This window comes from Halichoerus grypus, chromosome 13 (genome assembly GCF_964656455.1).
Source record: "Halichoerus grypus chromosome 13, mHalGry1.hap1.1, whole genome shotgun sequence".
Taxonomy (NCBI): Eukaryota; Metazoa; Chordata; class Mammalia; order Carnivora; family Phocidae; genus Halichoerus; species Halichoerus grypus.
In genome coordinates, this window is record NC_135724.1 from 90,537,430 (window position 1) to 90,543,520 (window position 6,091).

The 6,091-nt window shown below is 49.8% G+C and overlaps 1 long non-coding RNA gene and 4 other non-coding genes across 5 annotated transcripts; 1 reads left to right on the forward strand and 4 right to left on the reverse strand.

Moving 5' to 3' along the window:
- Positions 1-669: 669 nt before the first annotated feature.
- LOC118528520 (uncharacterized) lies at positions 670-1,992 on the reverse strand. Its single transcript, XR_004913704.2, has 2 exons — positions 1,399-1,992; positions 670-1,269 (listed from the first exon to the last, which is right to left on the reverse strand). It is a non-coding gene; the product is annotated as an uncharacterized LOC118528520 (long non-coding RNA).
- TRNAD-GUC (transfer RNA aspartic acid (anticodon GUC)) lies at positions 1,344-1,415 on the reverse strand. Its single transcript has one exon. It is a non-coding gene; the product is annotated as a tRNA-Asp (tRNA).
- On the reverse strand, positions 1,921-1,993 carry TRNAF-GAA (transfer RNA phenylalanine (anticodon GAA)). Its single transcript has one exon. It is a non-coding gene; the product is annotated as a tRNA-Phe (tRNA).
- Positions 1,994-3,677: 1,684 nt separating this feature from the next.
- Positions 3,678-3,749, reverse strand: TRNAD-GUC (transfer RNA aspartic acid (anticodon GUC)). Its single transcript has one exon. It is a non-coding gene; the product is annotated as a tRNA-Asp (tRNA).
- Positions 3,750-3,998: 249 nt separating this feature from the next.
- Positions 3,999-4,070, forward strand: TRNAA-UGC (transfer RNA alanine (anticodon UGC)). The gene has a single exon. It is a non-coding gene; the product is annotated as a tRNA-Ala (tRNA).
- Positions 4,071-6,091: the final 2,021 nt, after the last annotated feature.

Consider the following 6,091-nt stretch of genomic DNA (forward strand, 5'->3'; position numbering starts at 1 on the left):
ACCTCCCTGGGCTTCATCCATAAAATGGAGATCTGAGTAGTGCCTACTCCCTGGGGTGGGTGCGGCCATTGAGCAGCTATGCACGGAACGTTTAGAACAGCGCCTGCTACAAGGTCTGGCCAGAGTGTGGGTTCTCAGGATGGTAAATGCCGTTGTTATTATGTGAACTCTGGTGGGGAGAGGCCTTGGCCATAGGTGACATTTTGGACACGCTTTGGTAACAAGCTAAGGGATTGTGTTCGGTTCAGCAGATGCCCCTGTTTTCTCTCTTGCCACACTACTCTGCTCAAAACAAACCCGATTGTGTTTCCTCTCTGCATAAAACCCTAAAGTCAAATCCAAACTCCTTAGTCTGGCCTTTAAGGCCCTCTGATCCACTTCTCTGACCTCATCGCTTCCTTCTCTCCCCCTCCCGTGGGCACACCTGCCTCCTTGCTGTTCCGCAGGCACGACCCCTTCTTTGCACCTCAGGGCCTTTGCACTTGCCCTTTCCTCTGCCAGCAGGGGTGCTCCCCAGATCTTCTGGTGAGTGGCTTCTTCTCATTGTCCAGGTCTTCAGCAGGCCCTTCCTGGACACCTCACTAATGGGGCCTGCCCATTCCACACACTCCCTAGTACACCCTCCCATTTGTTTTGTTTTGTTTTCACAGCATTTATCACTCTGGGACACTGTTTTTATAGCATTTATTTATTGTCTGTGTCAGTAGGGCAGGGGTCGGGCCACTCCGGTTCCTGCTACAGCCCCAGTGCCTAGAACAGTGCCTGGCACCTAGTAAGTATTCGGTAAATATTTGCAGAATGAATGTGGGGGTGTGGGGAGAACCCAGACAAACAAATGAAAGAGCAGGAGCCTGGGAAGGCTGATGGCTACTCAGGAAGGAGTCTGCAACGGAGTTAAGACAAGAAGAGGTTTCAGTGCAGCGTCCCCCTACCTCCTGCCTGAAACCCATAAACCTTTTTTTAAGGGCCAGCCTGGGCCGCGAGCGAGATACAAGAGGATGGAATTATTTGCGACAGAAGGAGCATTTCCTGGCCTCGGAAGTTGGCAGTCTTGTTCGGGGACAGCACCGTCCAAACCGAGCCCTTCGCAGCCGCGCTGTGGGCATGCAGGGCGTGGAAATACCGCGGCAGGGCGAGAACCTGGTCCTCTTTCTCCTAACCATGTGACACTAGGGAGCTGGACAGTGACTGCAGCCGGGTCCTCGATGGACGCCCGCCAGACCGAATCTCGACGGCTAGTCAGGTTGATTTTCCCAGAGTAAGGCGTTTCTGCAAAAGTGGAAGAATTTAGTTTGGGAGAAAAATGGAAAAAATATGAAGAGAGGATAAAAAGACTCCGTAGCCTCCCCGTCGGGGAATCGAACCCCGGTCTCCCGCGTGACAGGCGGGGATACTCACCACTATACTAACGAGGACCGGCTCTGTCAGGGCGCCTTCAGGTGCTCTTTTTAAGGCACATTCAAATTCCGCTGAGTATCAATACACACCAAAGGGTGCCATGTTTTCTTCTTCTTTCTTCAAAACTGAAGAACAAAAGTCCCCCTCGATTTAACTCCGTCTTAGGCTGTAGAGATACCGCTCCGCCCTTAATTCAGTCGCGAGGATTCGGGGAACAGAAATTAATAAACTGTGCTAATCTGTTACATGTTTGCTGATGCCTGCATACGGCAAACATGTAACAGATTAGCACACGTTTAGGGAATAGGAGCAAAGGAGTCAGGAAAAACACAGCCTTCCTGGAATTCCCCAGATTGCAAGGAAGTTTCCCTCCGCTCCGGTTTCCCATGGATACTGCTCGGAGCTTTTTTAAATAAACTGAAACCCGTTAACTGATTGGAAAGAATTGACGCCGTCTCTTTTCTCCTCGTCTCTTCATGTGTTGTTTTTTTAACCCCTTTTCACTTGGGAAAAAGACGGAGCTGCCGAAACCCGGGATCGAACCAGGGACCTTTAGATCTTCAGTCTAACGCTCTCCCAACTGAGCTATTTCGGCTGCTGGTGTCGCTGAGCTCCGCTCCGGTCCTCCTGGTCGCGCTGCCAGCCCTGGGTGCTCCGCCTGGGGATCGATGCGGGGAGTGCAGGACCAGCAGGGACCCATGCCTGCCAGGCTCGCAGGCATCTACTCCTTCTCGTCCTTCAAGGTCACCGCCTCCGAGACGACCTCCCCATTCACGCCTCCCAGCACGACCCCAGCCCCTTACTGCTTACTGTTAGCTTAGATATTGTTTTTCCTTGTCCATTCTCTGTCTGCCCAGTTAAAATGACAGACCCCTGAGGGTCACTTCTGTATCCTTCAAGGTCTAGAACAGTGCCTGGCACGTAGTAGGTGCTTAATAAATATCTTTTGAATTAATGAACGAATGAATGGATGAACGAACGGTAGGTACCCGGCTGGGAACTCCACTTTCTCAAGCTCCCTCCTTTGTGATAGGAACAAGGTCACCCTTTGGGTGCAACTCCCCAAGCAGCCTAAGGTGTGACAGGGACGCTGACCAGCCAAGGCGTATGGAGGACACATTGGCCGGATTGTGACTTTCCTCGGGGCAGTGAGTGACTCGGATCCGGCTCCAAGCATGGCCGCCGTACCTGTGGCACCTGCTCAGCTTCAAGGCATGAAGAAATCAAAAGGTTGTCGTCCAGGTTTGGGGCTCTCTGCTTCCCCTCCTTTTGGGAAATGGAAGGGGAGTGATGTCTGGGAGAGGATGTGGAGTGGGGAGGCTTCATGATGAAGTCATTTAATAAGTGTTTTTGCTAAGCACCTAATGACCCCCTGGCCCAGTCACAAATACACTAACCAGATATTTGGTATAATAACAATGCTAAGAAGCAAAATAAACCAAGCAAAAGGTTGTTTGTACCTAGGCTTTTCCTTTTGCATCCTTTCCCTAGAGGCAAAATTTCATGCATGGGATCATCAAGTTAGATGGTGGAATGTACAGCTTTCCAGGCGCTTTCTGAATGGGCTGAAGCCATTTACACTCCCATCCACCCCTTCCATTCCTTTCTTCCCCAAACGAGTCTTGATCTTTTTTTTTAAGTATTTTTTTTAAATTGAGGTGAAATTCACAAAATATAAAAATAACCATTTCAAAGTAAACAATTTGGTAGCATTTAGTACACTGACAATGCTGTGCAACCCCTACCTCTGTAGTTCTTTAAAAACCATTTAAGTGTATCATTTTGGTAAAAATCGAATAAGGAATAAAGGAAGGAAAGAAGAGAAAAAGGAAGGAAGGAAGGAAAGGAGGGAGAGAGGGAGGGAGAAAAATAAAATTCAAACAGTGCAAACAGGTACAGAATGGAAGGTGAGAGTGGTTCCCACCAAAGCCAGTCCTACCTTCCAGAGGTAACCAGTGTCCCAAGAAGACTGTGATTGATGCAACCTTGGGCAAGATTCGGAGCTGCTCTCTGCGTGCACTTCCTCACCTGCCTGACCTGACCAGATAGCCCCTGCCCTTATCACAGGGGTGCACACCTTTGCTTGTCAACGCCCGCCGGTGCACGGTAAGAGCTGTTATCGTTACTGTGATGCCCGTCAGAATTAGAAGTAATAACACACTCACAATATACACATATTTTATACGTAAGAAGGAACCTATTGAGTACGCTGTAGCATGCTCCCGTAACGCCCAAGATAGCCAGGAAAACCTGTTTTACTGTTAAAACGATTGACTAGCCTCCCCGTCGGGGAATCGAACCCCGGTCTCCCGCGTGACAGGCGGGGATACTCACCACTATACTAACGAGGATGAGCTATACTAGAGATTGTCTGGATCAATTCATATAGACATAGCGCTGTCCTGCCACTGCACCTGTCCACTCCCCTGGGGTTTTTACGGATGAAGTCCCTGGCGCCCCTGGCCGATGGGCTTTCCTGGGCGCAAAGAGGCCTTTCGGAATCAATGAGACACTGAACCTCTGCGAAGGAAGAAACATGCAAAAGGGACGAAGATGCGGCTTCCGATATCCTCATTCTGAGGAAAAAGAATTCACCACAAGGGGATGTAGCTCAGTGGTAGAGCGCATGCTTTGCATGTATGAGGCCCCGGGTTCAATCCCCGGCATCTCCACTTTTTGCTTGTTGTTTAAAATTGGTCGCACCGCTGGAGGGCAAAGCAGGGAGGGGGACCCAGAGGCTACCAATTAGTGGGTCTGGGAAATAAGCTCCCATGGACATGGCAGCGCTAGGAAACCTCCCCCAGCCTGCTCCCATCTGCGGATGCTCAGGTGACTCCCTCCCCCTTGGGGATTCCGGTTGAACAGAGGTGGGCCCAGGAATCTGCGTTTTTACACTCCTAGTTATTCGAGCTGTCAGGCAGTGATTTCTTTTTTCTTTTCTCCTTTAAATTTTATTTTTTATTTTTTTATTTTTTTTTTAAAGATTTTATTTATTTATTTGACAGAGAGAGACACAGCGAGAGAGGGAACACAAGCAGGGGGAGTGGGAGAGGGAGAAGCAGGCTTCCCGCTGAGCAGAGAGCCCGATGTCCCAGGACCCTGGGATCATGACCTGAGCCGAAGGCAGACGCTTAACGACTGAGCCACCCAGGCGCCCCTCTCCTTTAAATTTTAGTTAACATATAGTGCAATATTGGTTTCAGAAGAATTCAGTGATTCATCACTTACATTTAACACCCAACGCTCATCATAACGCGGGCCCTCCTTAAAGCCCATCACCCATCTACCCCATCCCCCACCCACCTCCCTCCATCAACCCTGTTTGTTCTCTGTTAAGAGAATCTTCTGGTTTGTTTCCCTCTCTCCTCCTCCCACCCCCTTCCCATATGTTCAACTGTTTCCTTTCTTAAATTCCACAGATGAGTGAGATCATATGGTATTTGTCTTTCTCTGACTTAGTTCACTTAACATAATACCCTCTAGCTCCATCCATGTCATTGCAAATGGCAAGCTTTCACTTTTTGGTGGCTGAGTAATATTCCATTGTACATATATACATCTTCTTTATCCATTCCTCAGCCAGTGGACATTTGCTGGATTGTGGGGTAGTTCTGTTCTGAACTTTTGAGGACCCTCCATGCTGTTCTCCCGAGGCTGCACCAATTTGCATTCTCACCAACAGTGCAGGAAGGTTCCCCTTTCTCTGCATCCTTGCCAACACCTGTTGTTTCTTCTGTTAATTTTAGCCATTCTGACAGGTGTGAGGTGATTATCTCATTGTGGTTTTGTGTCTCCCCAATGAGGAGTGATGTTGAGCATCTTGTCATGTGTCTGTTAGTCGTCTGGATGTCTTTGGAAAAGTGTCCACTCAGATCCTCTGCCCATTTCTTAACTGGATTTAAGGCAGTGATTTCTAAGGAGGATTTTGCAACTGGCCGTGTATTCAGTGAGTCCTAAGCGCCTAATGCTGGTAATGTGCATGCATTGAGCACCTACTGTGTGCCCAGGTACAGTGCTAATTAAGTACCCTGGTGTTCTCAGATAAGACAAGCCAAGTTTGACTTCCAGAGACTAGCATTCCGCGAGTAGTGGTAAGTTTTGCCAACACAGTAACACTGATGGGCTGGAAACTGAAGGGGGAGCGTGTGGGCGCTGTGGTGCACGAGCTGCCAGGGAGGCCTGTGTGCAGCAGCAGAGGAAATGCCAGGTGCTAAGGCCTGAGGCTGGGGGGGGGGGGGGAGGGGGAGGGGCGCTCTGTGTTGAGAGGACAGAAAGCAAGCTCTGTGCCCAGAGTTTGGTGAATGAGGGTATGAGGGCTTGAATTCTATCATCAAAGATTCCAGAAGGCCTGATGTGAAATGACACGATCAGATGCAGGTGTTACACGGTTCCGTCTGGCTGCCATGTGGAGAATACACCATAGGCCAGCAGGTGGACGCTGGGAGACCAGCCAGGAAGTCACCACCATGGCCAGGCAGAAGCTGCTGGAGGTCTGCTGGGCAGGGGCTGGGAATCTGAGATCCTGGGTGTGGAGCTGGGGAGCATGAGGGGGCTCTGGACATATTCTGGGGTAGGGCCCACAAAACTTGCAGATGGCTTGAATGTGGGGAGAGTAGGGGATACCTTCTGGTTTGGGGGTACACTGGGATTAGTGGCCAGTCTGTGGAGAAAGTGAGTAATTTTGGAATGTACC